Genomic DNA, 19,472 nt, shown 5'->3' with positions numbered 1-19,472 from the left:
ATATTAATGACGTGTTCCCTGATGAACAAATATTGGCTGCTTCTTATGATCTTATCCCCTGGTTCGCAGATTTTGCTAACTACTTGGCAAGTTATTTTGTTTCGTCGGATTTGTCATTCCACCAAAGAAAAATATTCATGTCTGATGTGAAGAAATTATTTTGGAATGAGCCTTACTTGTTTCATGTTTGTGCTGATGGGATTATTCGTCGCTGTGTGCTTGAGGTTCAGATGATAAGTCTACTCGAGGCGTGTCATTTATCGCTTGTTGGTGGGCACCATAGTGGTATTCAGACTGCTCATAAGATCTTGCAGTGTGGGTATTACAGGAATACCATCAACCAAGATGCTCATAATTTTTCTAAGTCTTGTGATCATTACCAACGAGAAGGAGGAATTTCAAAGAAACAAGAACTACCTATGAACCCAATATTGGTGATTGAGTTATTCGATGTCTGAGGTCTTGACTTCATGGTTCCGTTTGTGAGTTCGCATTGGATGAAGTATATTCTTGTTGCGGTTGACTATGTATCGAAATGGGTGGAAGCAATTGCGGTTTCAAACAATGAAGGGAAAGAGTGTCACCCTATTCCTGAAAAATAGTATATTCTCCAGATTTGGTACACCTAGGGCAATTATCAGCGATGCAGGTTCTCACTTTTGTAACAAGTTGTTCAACGCGTTGCTAGAGAAATATGATGTTCGTCACAATGTAGCCACCTCGTATCATCCGCTGTCTAGTGGGCAAGTAGAGGTGTCCAATAGAGATAAAACAAATCCTTGCAAAGACTGTAAATGCTAACATAACAGATACGTCAAGAAGGCTTGATGATGCTTTATGGGCCTATCGCACCGCTTTCAAGTCACTCATAGGTATATGTTCCCCTACCAACTTGTATATGGGAAGTCGTGTCATTTGCCTGTAGAGCTAGAGCATAAAGCAATATGGGCACTTAAGAAGTTTAATTTGGATTGGGGCGCCCCTTCAAGTCAAAGACTAAATGAGATGAATGACTTGACGAATTTCGCCTAAAAGCATATTAGAGTTCATCCTTGTACAAGGAGAAGATGAAGAAGTACCATGATCAAAAGATTGAAAGGGGAAAATTTGCCCCCGGTGATCTGGTATTGTTATTTAACTCAAGGTTGTGCTTGTTTCAAGGAAAACTCAAGTCCAAGTGGACCGGGCCATTCATAATAAACCAAGTGTTTCAACATGGAGCGGTTGAACTCGAGAACAAGGACGGAATGTGGTTCAAGGTAAATGGCCAGATGATAGAAGTCTATTTGGGGAAAACTGAGAGTATTAGTGAGGTGACAGAGGAATGGCGTCTTGGTGAAATCTGAGTAACCAAGGGGTCTGCGTCATGCCGCGACGTTAAATCAATCGCTACTTGGGAGGCAACCCAAGATGTACAATCTAGCCAACTATAGGAGTTTCTTTTTGATGTAGGAGTTTTCTTAAAATTTTAGTTTTTAGATGGATGTTTCTTAATTTTTATGTTTAGTATTGGCTAGATATAGATAGAATAGGGTCCGTGTCTAAAACGTATCCAAAAAATGTAAAAAGGAAGTCATAAAGTTTTCTACATGTGCGGGGATGACAAGGAATATTCTGCATAAGTTTAGCTGGTGCAGTGGTCTACAGGTCCCAACGACGGTCCGTTGATTTATCCACAGACCGTAGATGGAATCCATAGACTCCAGGTAAGTTCTCAATTTTTTTCTAAGTGTTGGAGGTGAACTACAGACCCATCGATAGGTTGTAGGTTGACCCACAGACAATTGACAGGGCCTCATGGGTCCAAGTTAGGTTAACAATCGACCAGACCCAGACCCCAATAAAATAAAAACCCCTCAATTTCAAAACATCCCCCATTTCCCACCTTTGGACCAACCATTTTAAAACCTTCCAATTACCCCATAATCTCCCACTAAACCCCCCTCCCCCGTCACTCCTAAACATTCCTATCTTCAATTTCTAGATCAATCCCCCAAATTCTCCATTTTCACCCCTCAGTTTCTCTCATTCACAAACATCCATTCAAGTCCGGGTTCGGTGTCCCTATTTCTTGGGTCTTAAAAAGAAGTCAATACAAACACACTCCTCAACTTCGTGTTACTTGTAAGGTAATCGATATCACCAAAACTTTGATTTGTCGTCATTGTTTAATTAGATATCAACGAAGTTGTACTTGACCTTGGGTAGTAATTTTCATGATAATTTGGTATAGTCTATTCCTAAAACTACCCTTGGGACGATGGTGTGTGGAGTGTGTTGCTAAAATTAATGAAATAAATTGTCTGATAGGTCTAATTGAGAGTTTTGACTTAGGGTTTCGTTGTTTCCTTGAATTCAACCTTGAATTTTACATAAATCGAAACCCTACGGATGATGAACTATTGAGTAATATGTTGAAATGCATGTTTAGACTTAGATTGGTTGAATGATTGTTGAAGTTATTGTGTTGGATGAAAGTTTGAAGTCAATTCCTGGAAAAATTTTGGTACACGGCCACAACCGACGGATAGTAGGTCGTGGTCCGTCACTGACCTTCCCAAAAATATTTTCTAAGTTGTGAACCACGGTGTGGACTATGTTCCATTGTTCCATCGATGGACCATTCTGTACAACCGTTGTTCCAACTTCAGAGAACCAAAAAATGGACCTTCTGACCAACGAAGGGGACCCACGGGCTGTCGTTACATAGACGGACCGTAGTAACCCACCGTGGGTCACAACTCCAGCTACTACTTGAATTTTTTTTAATTTTGTTAAAGTTCGATTCTTGTTCTAAAATTATTTCATGGGTCTTTTGGTGATCTTTTAGTACTAACGAGTCTTTCATAGGTACCATGGCCCCAAAACAAGCTCCCGTTTACTCAAGAAAGGGTAATTCCAAATCAGTCGCCCATTCCAGATGTCTGTTAGATGAAGACAACGATCATGAGTACATCGCAGAAACTAACAAAGGCTCCCCTACTGCCCCCTAGACCACGAGGAACAAGTCCAAGCAGATTATTACATCTAGTGACGAGGTCGAGGTCACTGCCCCCAGTCTGAAGATGTGGCTTTATCTTAAGAAGAGTCGCAATCCAGCTCTTAGTCGCATTATGGCACCCTTTCCAGTGGTGCTTCTGCTTCTTCATCTGATTCCTTGTACCAACTAGAGTTCAGCCAGTTCCTAATAAAAGAGAGTCGAACAGGCGGTGCGTCGAGGGCCAGTACCAAATATATGATATCAGAAAGGTTCTGAATGAACATAGCAAGATGGCCTGCATTATTACTAAGGAGCGTTGGGTCCTTACTGGGAGTCTTCATACGGTACCTACTATTGAGGTGTTGTTTAGGAGGCACAGGTGCGAGTGGATGGCATAGACTCCAGGAAAGTTCAGCAAGGAGATGACTCGGGAGTTCTATGCCTTCTACGCTTTGAATGTTTGAAATTCCATCTCTAAACGGGCTAAGTGAGTAGCTTAGCCTCCACTTCAGGCGACTATAGTGCAGAACTTCTCAATTGATATTTTCAAGAGCACTATCCGTCGATTTATCTAAGGTTCAGCCCACACTTTGGCAATTAATACGACAGAGTATGACTACTAGATGGGCGTGGTGCAGAGTGGGGTATTTGAGAGGGATGCTGAGCAGAAAGAGACATTGCTTTGGTAGATGTCCCGTCACATTGCAGATGAGGGGAAGTGTACCGAGTGGGTGCGCAATACTAAAAGGCAACTCTAAGCTTCACTGCAAAGTTCTTTTAGACCGTTATGCGTACCAGACTGTCCCCTACTCAGGCGGATAACGTGGTTACTTGGGATAGGGTCGTGATGTTTGAAACATTTGTGGCAGGACTTGAGATTGACTTCACCCGAATTTTGATTGCTGAGATTGATGAGAGGTCCTTCAAGACCACCACTACATTTCCCTTTTTGTTTTTTTTATTTGATCTATGTAGGGCAGCTGGGGTGCCGATTTGGCATTGTTATAGTCTGATAAAGGCTACCAAGACGGTAGACATTGGCCTAATTATAGAGATGATACCAATCTGGCTGCACCGCGGAGGGATCCACAAGTTGACCTACCTCTTTTGGGTGTTGACCTTGCCGATGATGTAAAGAGGATCGAGGTTGTTGATACTTCCGCCCCTCCTACTACCACAGATGCCCAGGCTCCCCCTTCCACTGCCACCAGTTAGGCTGCTAGCTCATCCCGAGCCACTCCCCCTTCAAGGTGCACTCTAGTTCCTCTGGCTCTAGTCCAGAAGTTGAAGACCCAGATGACTACCTTGCTGTAGCATATGAGGCCATGGATGAATCGATCTATTGAGGAGTCTGAGGCTAGGATGGTGCACATGATGGATGTGAAGATACATGCGGTCAACAAACGCTTAGATGCATTCTAGTTAAGAGTTTTGGATAGGCCTACCCCAACCACTGATATCATCACCTTCCAGATGGGCTTAGCTAGTCTCCGTACTGATGTTGATGCTCTTCTAGCCCCTACTGAGACTGTACCAGATGTTGCACATGCTATTGAGGTGGTGATGACTCACCTTTTTGGTGACACTATGCCATTACCTAACCCTTCCCATGCGGTTAGGAAGCACCACCGCTCCTCCGATCGCACTTTCGACAATGAGGAGGCTCGACGATCAAGGAAGAGGGAGCCCCAGTAGTTTGAGGCAGCCAGAGGTAGTCAATTATTGATGAGGATATGAGGCAGCAACATGCTCATGAGATTGGTGTTGGTCCGTCAGGTTCGGTGAGCACTACTGAGGATGTTCCTACTATTGGTGAGAGCACTACTAAGGGTGTTCCTACTGTTGGTGGGGGTGCTACTAATGGCGTCCCTAGTATTGACCCAACAGGTTCGAGAAAACCGGACCCACCCGCTTCTTAATGGGTCTTCGGTGCATATGCACCAAAGGTTTGCTTCACCCTATGCATTATGTTTTTATTATATGTTCTTTGACGGAAATTGCACCATATTTTGTTGGGGGTGGGGTAAATGGGTTGTGAGTGATAGGGTGAAGTATGAGTAACCCAACTCATAATCCTTCCTTGGGGTTTTCTTGCATGTGTTCTTTTCCCCCAATGGATTGATCTACTTTTATGTTGAACCAAAATGTTTAGGATTGTATATGTAGAAGTAAGTAGAAAATTGAAAGTGTGATGGAATAAGAAGCATGAAATTGATACTTGTCAATTTTTTTGAAATGTGCTAGATCTGTAGGTTCAATGAGTTGAATGTGTTGGATCTTTATATGACATGATAAGGAACTGGTACGATAGCATGACTTAAGCTAAAACTTGAACTGGGTATTTCAATAATCCGGTAATGAAATAATGTGCCAAGTGTGTGTGAGATGATTATCTTTGTTCATGCAGTGTGTGTAATCTAGAATTTGCCCCGTTTTGTCCTGTTAAGACAATCTAGACTAGAAATTGGGAGATGATCATAGGCCCTTGTTCAAATGAGTCCACTAAAGACTAAAATGATTCAACCAAATGAAATAAATGCCCCCTTTGATCCAAATGTTTCAGCCTAATGTAAACCACTTCTTTCAATACACCTAACTCACCTTCCCTAAAAGACTGTTTTAAACCTGGTCCCTCCTTGAACATGTGCACCTTAACTTAGGCCAAAAGCCTAAGTTGAGGGTGGTGAATTCAAAAAGTTACCTTAATCTTTTCCCTGGTCCGACAACGGATACTGTGCACCTCAACTCATGCAAAATACATAAGTTGGGGGTGGCTATGAAAAAGGAAACCAAAAGAAAAGGGTATGAAAAGAGTTGTGTGTAGAGGAAAGAAAAAGATTTTAAAAGAATGTGACTGAAGTCAAACGAAACAAAAAGAATGCTAATGATGATGAGAAACAAAAAAAGGAGTAAAAGAAAAAAAAGAAAAAGTAAAAGTGAAAAAGAAGAGCGATAAAGTCAAAGTCACATATGTGCTAAAGAGAATGAAGGAAAAGAGTAGAAAATAAAAACATGTCAAGAATTGGTTGAGAAGATAGGTAAAAAGCAAATGTAATGTCAAGGAGGGCAGAAAAGTCACTAAAAGTACCCAAATCTACTCTACTTGACCTTGAGCCTACGTTACAAGCTAAGAAAGTCCTCTAGTGATCATAGTGATTTGTTTGGAGATTCTATGCAGTGAAAATAAGAACAAGCCTATGGTATTGAGTACTAATTGTATTTGAATTCACTTCAGAGCGTGAGTATTGAATGAATCCTTGAACTTAAAATTATACTCATTGTGTGAAAAAAGATTTCTTTTAAGTGAGGGTACTAGTTACATTGTTGGAGAGTTGGTACCTTGGTGATTGTTGAAAGTGTATATGGTGATGTCTATGTCATGTGTTGATCCGTATGAGTTAGCTTATTGAGTCTAAATGAAAATATTGGCACTAGGTGATGTAGTTGATTGCGACATCCATATGATTGCTTGAGTTTGTATGTTTTCTTCTACATAAGTGTCGTTTAGACTGTTAGTGTGTCGCTTGAGGACAAACAACAAGTTTAAGTTGAGGGTGTTGATATACCGTGAGTTTACGGTAATTTTGATGCATTTCACTTAGAGTTTGTGTGTGTCTTGGGCTTTTTTGTTGTTGGAAATAATGGTATTATGTAATTCTTGCAGGAAATAAGTTCAGATGCGGTTGATTGAGATAAGAGCTGAAAATTGCAGAAGTGGCCAGTGGCGGAGCCAACCACGGACCATATGTCTAGTGACGGCTTGTAGGTGGTCCAACTTAGGTGAAAGTTCAGGGAAATCTCACCAAGAGAGGAACCACAGAAGCAATGACGGACCGTAGGTTGAGTGACGACCTGTCCTGCACATCCGTCGATGAGATCAGAGAATTTGAGGTTCCAGTTCCTGAAGCACAGAGGCAGGCGACGGACCGTAGGTCCAACCATCGTATGAAGGCCCTGAAATATTGTCCAAGTGTTGATCCATGAAAGAGACGACGGACCGTAGGTCGAGGTGTCGACAGAAACCGCATCTTTACTGATTTTCTTTATTCTCCTTTCCTAGTTGGTTTAGGTTTTTTTTTCTATAAATATTAGTTGTAATTTCCGTTTTGGGAGTTTGACATTATTCTATACTTTTAGTTATTGGTCTTTTGGGAATTATTTTGCAAACACTTAGCAATTTAAATTCCAAAATTTGGTGTATGCAAATTTCACTTTGAATTTCAATTCAAGATTTTGGTTTTTATCTATTCTCATTGTAAGTTCATGAATTCTTTTAACCTAATTATTAATTGTGAACTCTCAAGCATGAGTAGCTAAATCAACAACTAGGGTTGTGGGAACCATGAGCAACTAACAGTGTATGAATAATAATTAAGTAATCCCTGAATAGTGTTTATGCATGTATCGTTAATCCTTTCATTTTGAAATCTTTTTAACGGTGGACAACGTTAAAACTCGCCTCGTTCCTAATTGCCTTACCAAGTGGGTAACGAATGAGAAAAGGATTAAACAATAGAGATTTAGCCAAAGTTTTGTCGCTATCTAATAGTATGACTTTAATCAATCGAAGTGACGGTGAAAACCCAACTAAATTGACACGATGACTAATTTGTTGTGAAGGTAAGGGTTAGTAAAGCACACGTTCGTAGATTTACCAAGTCGCGAGTGAAGTCCCTGCTAAGATTATCAATCATGTAGGGATACATAACTTATCGGCCTTGCATTTAAAACACTAGGATATGATTACTATTATTAGGATTACTGCGTTAAGAGCTTGTGGGGAACACATATACCCTAGTTTCCATCTTATATTTATAACTCAAATTGTGAATCTTGTTTAGTTGTTACTTAATCATTCTAATTAGCAATCTTTTACTTCTTTACAACAAACCCCCTGTTACTTTTCTTGAAAATAGTTTGATTAAAAAGAAAAAATTATGAGTTAAGTTTAAGTCTAAACCATATTCCCCGTGGGATCGACCCCAACCTACAAGTTGGCTTCTTTATTTGATAACAATCGCTTATTCTTCTTTAAGAGAGGTGTAATTTGAGATTATCAAGAGGTTGGGATAGTGCAAAGAGCTGAAGAGCACGATCCACGCGTGAATTGTTGCCGAGTTGTTGTTGTAGTAACTGATCCTTTAAACGAGCAACTTCCCCTTACGACTCTGCTAGAGCAGTGCGGGAGGTTTCAAGTTAAGCATGAGAAGCATCATTGTGCGCTGTGGCAGCATTAAGATCATTCGAAAAACTAGTGACAGGACTAGTAACACGTGGAGGAAGAACATGAATCTAGTTATTCTCAACAAGAAGCCTGCAATCAGCAAGTGTAGATCTGTTAAACATATAATTCCTATTCAGCGCTCTCCCTTCACCCAAAGGAACATTAAAGGCTTTAAACGTGGTGGTGAGAAGGTTTATGTGAGGACCAGGTTTAGAGTCTGCAATCCGTGCCAAATGCTTAATCATGAGAGTGGGCCAGTCTATAGAGTCCTTACTTTCCAAGGCATTTGCAATCCCCATATTTATAAAGGATGCCTCATGTCTCTTCTTCCCTCTAGGCAAAACTCCTTTATGCACTAGTTCATACATGAACTCATTGAACAGTGACATCTTCCCTCTAAGAAACTTCCTATGCGTAGAACTGACCCTCCCCTGAGAATATTTGGAGGCCAGCATGCAATTCACATCTTTGGACCACACATACTCTGATAACCCAGTAGTGGGTATGTTGAAAATCTTTTCAAGACGAACAAGATCAAACACCAGTTTCACCCCGTTAATAGACGAAGTAACAACATTTCCCTCCAACACATTGAAATTCACATAGAATTCTACAACCTCATTCTCATAAACCATCAACCTAGTGTCAAGAAACATATATGCCTACCCCTGAAAGGTCAAAAGATCGAGAACCTTAATAACAACCCCTATTATTCGAACTTCGAGATGAAAATTTCTACCTTATAGAACAACGTTAGACCCGAAATGCCTTTCCTTCCCAATTGCCAAGTATTTGGCCATAGTTTTACTCATTTTTTGGGACTGGGAAGAGGAGGCAGAGGGAACAGACTCAAACACCTCCACTGGTTTAGAGTCAAGCATAATAGGTGATGAAAGGGGACGAACTAGAGACTTACCAGTACGACGACATTTCTTGATCGATTCAGCCACCTCTTAGAGTTATGCCTGACTTGTACTTTAGCTTCTTTAAGTACAAAGTCATACATTTGAGCGAGATGCGTAGTTGAATACAAAAGAGGATTAGTGCTTACTTGTTAAGATAAGAACACAGTCCTTGACATGTGAGCACCTTCATACCATAAATATAGGAAACTAAGGGTAATATCAATAGACCTGGTTAATGAGCTTTCCCACTGTAGGTGTATACTTGAAAGAGATACCAAGATGAGTTAGTTAGAATCATGAGCCAAGATCGCACTTCCCAAATCCTTTTTAACGTGAGTGTTTATAGTTCGAAGGAAGTCAGTCTTCATACACTTGTCCTTAGGCTAGTTGATTTCATTGAAAAGGTCTCCTTCCATGTCTTTTGGTGAAGATATCAACAACATGGTCCTCACTACAACATAATGTCATGATGATGAGTCCTTTCTCCACATTGTCCTTGAGAAAGTGGTAACACACATCTATATGCTTCACATATTTGTGTTGAATCGCATTCTTTGCCATGTTCATGACACTTTTGTTGTCACATTTGATCGGTATACAACCAACTTTGATTCCAAAATCCTTAAGTTGATGCTTTATCCATAAGTGTTGGGCACAACTATATGCATCGGTAATGTATTCGGCCTCAGTAGTGGATAGAGCCACTAAGTTTTGTTTTCTTGTTTCCTAGGACACAATACATGGTCCTAGAAAGTGAGCCATGCCAGATGTGTTTTTTATGTCCACTAAGTATCTAGCGTAGTCTGCATCGGTGAACCATACGAGATTGAACGAGTCTGCTGTTAGATACAATAGCACCAGGTTCACTGTACCCTTAATATATTATAAAATTCTTTTCACTGCCTTTAGATGTGATTTCTTGGGATAAGATTGAAATGTTGCACACAACCCAATGCTGAATACGATGTTGGGCCTTTCGGTTGTTAAGTACAAGAGAGATCCGATCATACCATTGTACTTTGTGTCATTTACCTGAGAACCAGGTTCATTCTTATCAAGATTGGTTGTTGTACTAATGGGAGTGTCATTTGTCTTGGCCTCATTCATATCAAACTTCTTAAGTAAATCCTTAATGTATTTTTGCTGATGAAATGAGGTACCTAAGGGATATTTCTTAATTTGAAGTCCTAAGAAGAAGTTGAGTTCTTCCATCATGCTCATCTCAAATTCACTACCCATTAGTTTTGCAAATTCAACTCTAAGTTCTGCATCTATTTCTCCGAATATAATTTCATCTACATACATCAGGACTATGAGTAAATCTTTACCTTATTTACGAAGGAACATGGTGTTATCTATCTTATCTCTTAAGTACCCATGTGTGAGAAGGAATCTAGACAGTCAATTGTACCATGCTCTTGGTGCTTGCATTAGGCCATAAAATGTTTTGTCTAATTTGTACACGAACTAAGGGTGAGACAGGGTTTTTCTTAACATATACCTCTTCTTGAATAAATTCCTTTAGAAAGGCACTCTTGATGTCCATCTAGTAGAGTTTGAACTCCATGTGAGCTGCAAAAGCTATCAGTATCCTTATTTCTTCCATTCTTGCTACGGGAGCAAATGTTTCATCATAGTCTATTCCTTCTTCCTGATTGTAACCCTGTACTACTAACTTGGGTTTGTTGCGTGTGACTTGCCCTTGATCATCAAGCTTATTCTGGTTCCTATCACAGATCTATCATGCGGTCGGGGAACCAGGTTCTAGACCTTGCTTCTTTCAAACTGAATTAGTTTCTCCTGCATGGCGATAATCCACTCTGGATCTAACAGAGATTCTTTGATGTTCTTTGGTTCAATCAGGGATAGATATGCTTAGAAGGAACATATATTCCTTAGTTTTGATCTGGTATGAATCCTTGAATCTAAAGGAGTGAGAATAGTTTGTATTGGATGACAACTCTGGTGTTTCTAGTTATTGGGCTGATGGGTATATGTGTTATTTAAGGACGATGGAACGGGTTCATAGCACTTTCTTCATCTTCTATGTATTCTGTTAGAGCCAATTTAGGATCTCGTTCATCTCGGCCATCATCATCTGATTTGCTTTCCTCAAATTGTTGTTGATTCGTCATGTCTAAGTCATCCTGATCGTCTTCCACCTTCCTTTTGATGGAACTTTTTTCTTTATCAAATTTGACATGGACGCTTTCTTCTATACAATTTGTTCTTTTTTTAGATAGCTTGTAGGCCTTGCTTTGTGATGAGTATCCAAGAAACACTCCTTCATTTCCCTTGGCATCGAATTTTCCTAAAGCATATTTTCCATTGTTGTGTACGTAGCAAGTACACCCAAATGGCCGGAGATGTGTCAAGTTTGGCATTTTTCGTTTCAATAGTTCATACAGAGTTTTGTTTAACAATGACATGATCATGCACCTATTGATGAGGTAACATGAGGTATTTACTGCCTCGGCCCAGTAACACTTGGGGAGATTGCTTGATATCAACATGGTCTGCGCAAGGTCTTCCAGTGTTCTATTCTTGCGTTCAACTACACCATTTTGTTGTGGTGTTCTTGGTGCGGAGAAGTTTTGATCAACACCATTTGTTGCACATAATTTTAGGAATTTTGAGTTTGCAAACTGTAATCCATGATCAGAATGGATGCTGGCTATTTCACTATTAAATTTCTTCTAAACAAGTTTTGCAAAAGATTTCAAACATGTTGTATGTCTCATCTTTTGTTGCACGGGATAGAGCCCACATAAATCTAGTGTAGTCATCTACAATTACAAAGACATACATTTTCCCTCCTCTTCTTTGTACGAGCACTAGTCCATATAGATCCATGTGAAGTAGTTCCAGAGGTTTTGTCATACATACCATCGTTTTTGGCTTAAATAAGGATTTTACCTGCTTCCCTTGAGTACATTCTCCACAGACTTGGTCACCATTGAATTTCTTTATAGGTAGGACCTTGACTTAGTCTTTCGCTATGAGTTTGTTGATTGTTGAATAACTGATGTGTCCCATTCTTTTGTGTCGGAGGAGGGAACTGTCAGTAACAACATTAAGACTTTGGAGTGAGTTCTCTAAAGGGATCATGATGTCAGTTTTGTACACATTCTTGTTTCTTCTTCTGAGAAGGACCAGTGTACCAGAGATTGAATTTACCACTCTACATTCATCAGTGGTGAAAAACACATTGTTTCCTTTGTCACACATTTGGGATATACTCAATAGATTATGTTGTAGTCCCTTCACATAGTACACGTTTCTATTGCTTGAGTATGATTTGGACCAACCTTTCCAATTCCTTGTATTTCTCCACTTTTCCCGTTTCCAAAGTCAATATTTCCACCTTTGAAGTCTCGTAGTGAGAGGAGGCTATTTTTATCACTAGTCATATGTCTGGAGCATGCACTGTCTAGGTACATTGGTTTAGCTCTCATCTGATTCCTGCAAACATTATTCAAAGGTTAGTTCTGGGTACCTAGATCCACTTGGGTCCCTGTTTATTAGAGAAAGGATGAATGAGATTCTTCTTAGCCCATATTTGGAGAGGTTTAGATTTAGGAACTAGTTTCGTGACACCTCTATAAGTCTTTTTAAGAAAATTCAGATTATTTTTATATGCTGTTAATTTTTTTATGCATGCATAACTTTTATGTCTTGTTAATCCACAATGAGAACATAAGCAATCTATGTTACGATTCTTAGTTTCAGAGGAAGTTTTGTCAAAACCTATTCCATGTCTAGCAGAAGATTGACTCTTTTGGATGCTATCGAGTATGATGAAGGATCTGGTCCATCTCATACTATGCTCTGCTTCCATTTAGTTGTATGCAGTTTTGCCTGGAGATCTTCATTTCTTTTAATCATGGATTGTAAGTTATTACTTAACTCTTTTAACTTATTCTGAAGGTACTGATTTTGTTTTCCTAGATTCTCATTCTCTTCTCTTAGGGATGCATAATCTTTCATTGTTATATCTCTTTCGAAGCAGGTGGATTGATATGCATTGATGAGAGTATAAAGTAAAGATTTTAGTTGCCTTTTTGAGTAAGAGTCAAGATTTTCTTTAATATGTAAATTTCAAAATTTGATCGAGCCATTAGTGCCTGTATTATTTCGTGTGATTCATAGATGTTTATTTCTTCGACTGGTTTAGTTATGGCAACCAGTGCGAGAAAGTCAAATTTATCAGTTTTCTCGATTGCAAGTAATGACTGTTTTCGGTTTCCTCATCTTCAAACTATTCTTCTGACATATTTCCCATTGCATTGAATGATTTCTTCATTGAGAGATCTACTTCTTGATTGGTCATCCATCTGTTTGTGGGAATGTATTTGTAATTCTTGATATCGTTTGCCTTTTTTGAGGTGCTTCTTCTGTGCTCTAGAGTCCAGAGTGGAAAAATTTGATAAAGTGATCTGGACTTCCACACTTATGGAATACCCGTTTTCCTGTATTTTCATCTATTTTCTTCGGACACCTCATTTGTAATACTTGTCCCCTTTTTATCATTCTAGAGAAACTTTTAGTCATTAATGCAATATTCTCATCCTCGAAATCTTCTGGTGTTGTAGCCTTCAAAACCAAGTTCTTCTCCTTTCTCTTTACTCCGATTTCCTTTTCTTGGTTTTTCTTGAGTTCATAAGTCATAAGATTTCCAATGAGTTCGTCCATGGCTAGGACGTCCAAATCCCATGCTTTAGTGATACCTTCTGCCTTACTTTCCCACAATTCTGGGAGAACACTTAAGAGTTTTCTGACTGCCGTTCTGTTAGAAATTATTTCTCCCAGGGAGTAAATTTCATTGATGATTGTGGTAAACCTTGTGTACATATCTTGTATTGTTTCACTGTCTTCCTAATTAATTATATATTTAAATATATGTTCGTTTGAAGTTTACCCTTGTATAAACTAATATGAAAAACCTTGTAACACCTTAAAAGTTGGAGAGTCGAGAGAAAGAAGGGTAGTGCAGAAATATGTCAGAAATCTGGGTTTACAAGTCCTACCTACGGACCGTAGGAATTCCTACGAACCATAGGAAGGGAGCTATAGATCTAGGGTAGAGTTTTTGAAAAGTCAAGTTCCAGTACCTTTTCTACGATTCACAAGTATGGTCCGTCAATCCATTTATGAGTCGTAGATAGGCTTTGTATGTGACTCCAAGACTTAGTGAAATCTTAAAGCCTAAGGTTGGGTTATACGGTTGGTGTCCACGAGTCGTAGACAGTGTCTCTCAAAGTTTGTCAAAAATAAGTGTCTTTGATCATTTCTACGGTTGACCAACAGTAGAGAGAGAGTCGGTAGTTATTTTAAGGGCTTTTAAGTCTTTTTCCTAATTAATTAATGTCTAAACTAAGTCAGTTTGGTACCAATATTAAGCCTTATAAATACCCCTTAAGTCCTAAAACTACCCATTTTCAATCATTCACCAACACTCCTAAAATCCCCTCCCCTAATTCTCTTAAGACTAAGGAAAAAGAAGAAAAGCTAGGGTTCATCTGAGTCTCCAATCCTCCATTCATTGTGGGCTTTTAGAATCAAGGTATGTCTGTATTCATCTATGGAGTCCTTTCATCCATAAAGTTCCTAAAATATCCAATTTTACAAGATGAGATTCTTAAATCAGATTAGGGATTTATTCAATCTTCATGGGTTCTCTTCAATCACGCTCCTATTTATTTTTTTCTATCCATTTATCCATGAATTAAAGTATTATATGTTTTTCAGTTGGACCCATGGATAATCCATGAATTTTAGATTATGAACACATGATTAAACTTATGAATCATGGAAGATCAATTTATAAAGATATGCATGTCCTTCCTATGGAAATTGATATAAATGATTTACGGTTGCTTTGAGAGTAAGGCATCGATGTTGTTGTTGTTGTTATTGTGAAACGTCATTCTCACATAAAGGATTTATAAGGTTGAAAGGTTTTCTCACCTAAGTTGAATCAAGATTAAGGAGCTATGATGTGAGGCTAAAAAAACATATTTTTAATCATTATTTCCTCACATTGATTATTTATATTTGTCTTTTTTGAGCATAAAATTTATGATTTGTGCTAAATTATGTATTTTATTTGTAGGATTAAATTGGTGGACAAATAAAGAAGTTTGGAGCTAAAACGAATTAAAGATTGAAGGTTGAAGAAGGAAATCAAGCAGACAGCTTAATGAATTAAATTTAATAAAATAATATATTTATACATATAAGGAAAAGGCGCTGCAATTGAAATTTTTCAAGTTGCCTCTACTGTACACGTGGCAGCAAGTGAATGCAACAACCAATTGTGGAGGTGGTGGGTTACTGTTCACGTTGAAAATAAAAAGGAATCCAATTTCTTTTGGTTTTGGATTCCTAATTTAATTGGGACTAATTATTTTATTTAGGGTTTCCTACATCTACAAATAGTGCATAGAAATAATTATTAGAGAGGAAGAAGGAAGGCCAAAAACCAAGATACAAGACACAATATAAATTTTACTTCTAGCTCAGGAACTTTGGAAGAGCCGCCGTGAAGGCCGGAGAATTGTGGTTTATTCTTTATTCTCCTTTATTATTTATTTGTATTCGTGCTTAATAAAAGATAGTTTAGCTATTGTTCTTAACTTTTTATGATTTAACACAAACATATTTATTTTAATGAATTTTGATTGTGTGTTTGAGATAAATGAGTAGCTAACTTTCATAACTAGGGTTGTGGGAACCATAAGCGATTAACAATGTGTGAATAATAACTAAGCAATTCTTGAATAGTGTCTTGCATGCATTGATAATTCTTTCGTTTAGAAGTCTTTTTAACGAGTACACGCGTTAGAACTCTCCTTGTTGCTACTTGCCAGACCAAGGTGGTAATCAACAAGAAAAGAATTATCAACATAGATTTAGTGTGATACTATCTAATAGGGTAGTGTTGATTGGTGCGAAGTAATAACTAAGCCAAACATCGATTATGATGTCTAATATGAGGTAAAGGTAAGGGTTAGTAAATTATACACACGTAGCCGGACCAAGGTGCGGGGTAAAATTCTCTAGATGCCGGACCAAGGATTTAGAGATACCTAACTTATCACTTTGCATGTAATACACTAGGAAAGAATTGCATCAACCCCGACTCATAGTAGGATAAATATCTTGTATACGATCGTTTATATTTCTTTTCAAGAAGTATATTTGAACGTTAACAAGAATGGCGCTGCTGCCAGGGAATGTGGCTTAGAAATTGTCTTTAGTATTTATTTTGCCTTGTAGTCCTTTTTTTTTATTTGTTTTAATTTACTTTTCTTTATTATATGTTTACTATTCTTGAGATGTCATCTGAAAATGTATGTAGTGTTAAGTGTTCTTGCAATTTTTGTACTTCTGATATTATGAATTCTTATAAGATAATTTTTTCTCAACAAAATAAGTTGTGTGGGGACATAGAAGATTTGTTAATAATTTGCTATAAATCAATATTTAAATGCATGATTGATGAAGATACCTATTATTGGCGTCTCGAGAAAGTAAATTTTGAGTTGAGTGAAAAGATTAAATGATATGACACACAACAATTTAGTAATAAGATGTGTGAGGAATAAAAAATACTTATAAGTCAACTTGAAGAGCTAAAGGTTGAAGGCCAATTGCTTGATCATAATTTTATTGATGTTGTCATTGTTGAGAAGAGTGCACTAGAGTTATGTAATGAAGTAGATAATATTATTTTAAAAATTCTAGTATGTGTAAATATGAGGGTGTAAATAATAAAATAATTCATAAGTTAGGGCGCATTGGACCTCATTCCAATCATTTTTCCACATTATGTTTAGATGATGAGAAATTAATCGAGCCATCTGAGCATATAGAAGAGTGTATGGAGGAGGAAAACTATGTCTATATTCTTGAATTTATTGTTTCAATATCTGAGAATTACATTTCTCACTTAGGATCCAAGAAGTGCACAATGTGATATCTATTGTTTGGGACCTTTATTTTTGTACCACCACCCCTTGGCGTAATAGAAAAAATTGATGTAAAATTAGGGGTGCAATTCATATCTTCAAAGTGGAAGGAAATATAGTAAAATTGATGGTGTCGTGCCCTGACGTTAAATTAAGCGCTTATTGGGAGGCAACCCAATTAGTAGTGTAACTTCTTATTTTATTAGTATCACTTTTTTTTCTTTTCTTGTTTTTGTCAGATTAGGGGAAGTCTGAGTACCAAAAAAAAAGGAACATGTTTGAGCTTAAGTGTGGGGTGACGACCCTTGATGAAAATTAAGAGAACATGCTACAATCTAGGCCTAAAGGCCTCAGGGAGTTTTCCTAACCCTTGTTTTAAATTTTATTTAATGCTTTGGGGACATAGAATATTTTTAAGTGTGGGGTGGAGGAATGAATTCTTAGTTTTTACCGTTTTATTGAGTTTTTTTTTAGGTGGGTTCCTTGGCTTTTGTTTTCGGTTCTTTTCCTGAGGATAGTCCCCTTTGAACAGAGTGCTTTTTTTTTTTAGGAATAAATTTTATTTTTATTTATTTATTTATTTTTAGAGAAAAGAAAAGACCCTTTTGATATATGTGATACTTACTATTTGGGCCTAAATGTGCGTACTACTTTCTTGTGAATGCTTGATTGCTAATGAAATTGCAAACTTTTTGACATCTAGGTTCATCGTTGTGACTTTGTATATAGCTTATTTTATTTTGTAGTTTGTTATGATCCTATCTCTCTTAGAAGTGGAATTGATCCATCTTGATTGATACTTGTGCCATGAGTGGTGAGACTTTGTTTATTCCATGTTTTACATCTTAGTCTAGAACTTGCCCTACATGTTATTGAAGCGAAATAAAAAGTGTTGCTTTGTTTAGGAGATGATAATAGGCTTTCTTTGATTTGTCTGGTAAATTTTAGCCTTTTCAGATATTATATCACTAGTTAGCCCTTTTGAGCCTGTAGCCTTTTGTTGGTAGCCATATTTTACTCTTGACTATTTTGTTGAATCCCTAGTTTTTGAACATTGCTTCCTTGAACATTATAGCATAAACTTATTCTAATTATCAATTTTGAGAAAAAGGGATGGTTGAGTGAAAAGGTAATCAATGATAGCTACAAAGTGTTTAAAAGCCTTGTTTAAAAGAATGTGACATAAAAAAAAGGGTTACCTTGATGATGGCCCTGGTCCTTCCAAGGACATCGTATACCTTAACGCATGTAAAATACATAAGTTGAGGGTGGATATTATGAAGGAAAACTTAAAAAAAATGATTGAAACATTCTTGAGATGATGAGAATTACTTGTGAAATAATTGTTGAAGAGAGGGTTGAAAATAAAGAGAAGACAATAATGGGTGATGAAGTCTAAAATTGCAAAGTGCTTAAGGAAGTGTAAGTCACTATTATATAGTTTTCCTACCCGTCCCCTAGCCTACATAACAACCCGTTAAAGTCCTATTTGATTCTATTCAAGCATGCTTAATTAGTGGAGATGTACATAATGGGCAAGCCTATGGTTCTTTGTGCATACATGTGAATTTTATTTGTGAGTGTGAGAGTTGTTCTTGATATGCAATCCTTAATTTAGATTCAATCTTTTGAATTGAGTGTCTGGACTATTTCTTCTTGTGAGGGCACTTGTTTCATGATAGATAGGTGATTTTATTAACTTTCTTTGATGAGAGTAGGTGAGCAACCTTAAATTTGATGAGTTCAAAGTCCTTCCTTGAGGTTAAGAGGTTAGGAGGTTTGTTGTTTATCTGGATGTCTTGCATAATGATTAAGAAGTCTATTTGAGGTTTTGAAATTGGTACATGGCCTAATTGTTTGTATTAACCAAAGTGATGACATTGCTAGTATGAATTATTTTGGGATGAGCTTCAATGTTTGCTCGAGGACGAACAAAAGTTTAAGTGTGGGGTGTTGATGTGAGGCTAAAAATACATATTTTTAATCACTATTTCCTCACATTTATTATTTATATTTGTCCTTTTTAAGAATAAAATTTATGAATTGTGCTAAATTGTGTATTTTATTTGTAGGATTAAATTAGTGGAAAAATAAAGAAGTTTGGAGCTAAAACGAATTAAAGATTGAAGGTTGAAGAAGGAAATCAAGCAGACAGCTTAAATGGATTAAATTTAATAAAATAATATATTTATATATATAAGGAAAAGGCGGCTGCAATTGAAAATTTTCAAGTTGCCTCTGCTGTACACGTGGCAGCAAGTGAATGCAACAACCAATTGTGGAGGCGGTCGGTTACTGTTCACGTTGAAAATAAAAAGGAATTCAATTTCTTTTGGTTTTGGATTCCTAATTTAATTGGGACTAATTATTTTATTTAGGGTTTCCTACATCTA

Source organism: Solanum tuberosum, unplaced genomic scaffold (genome assembly GCF_000226075.1).
Source record: "Solanum tuberosum cultivar DM 1-3 516 R44 unplaced genomic scaffold, SolTub_3.0 scf00050, whole genome shotgun sequence".
NCBI lineage: Eukaryota > Viridiplantae > Streptophyta > Magnoliopsida > Solanales > Solanaceae > Solanum > Solanum tuberosum.
This window is presented reverse-complemented; position numbering follows the sequence as displayed.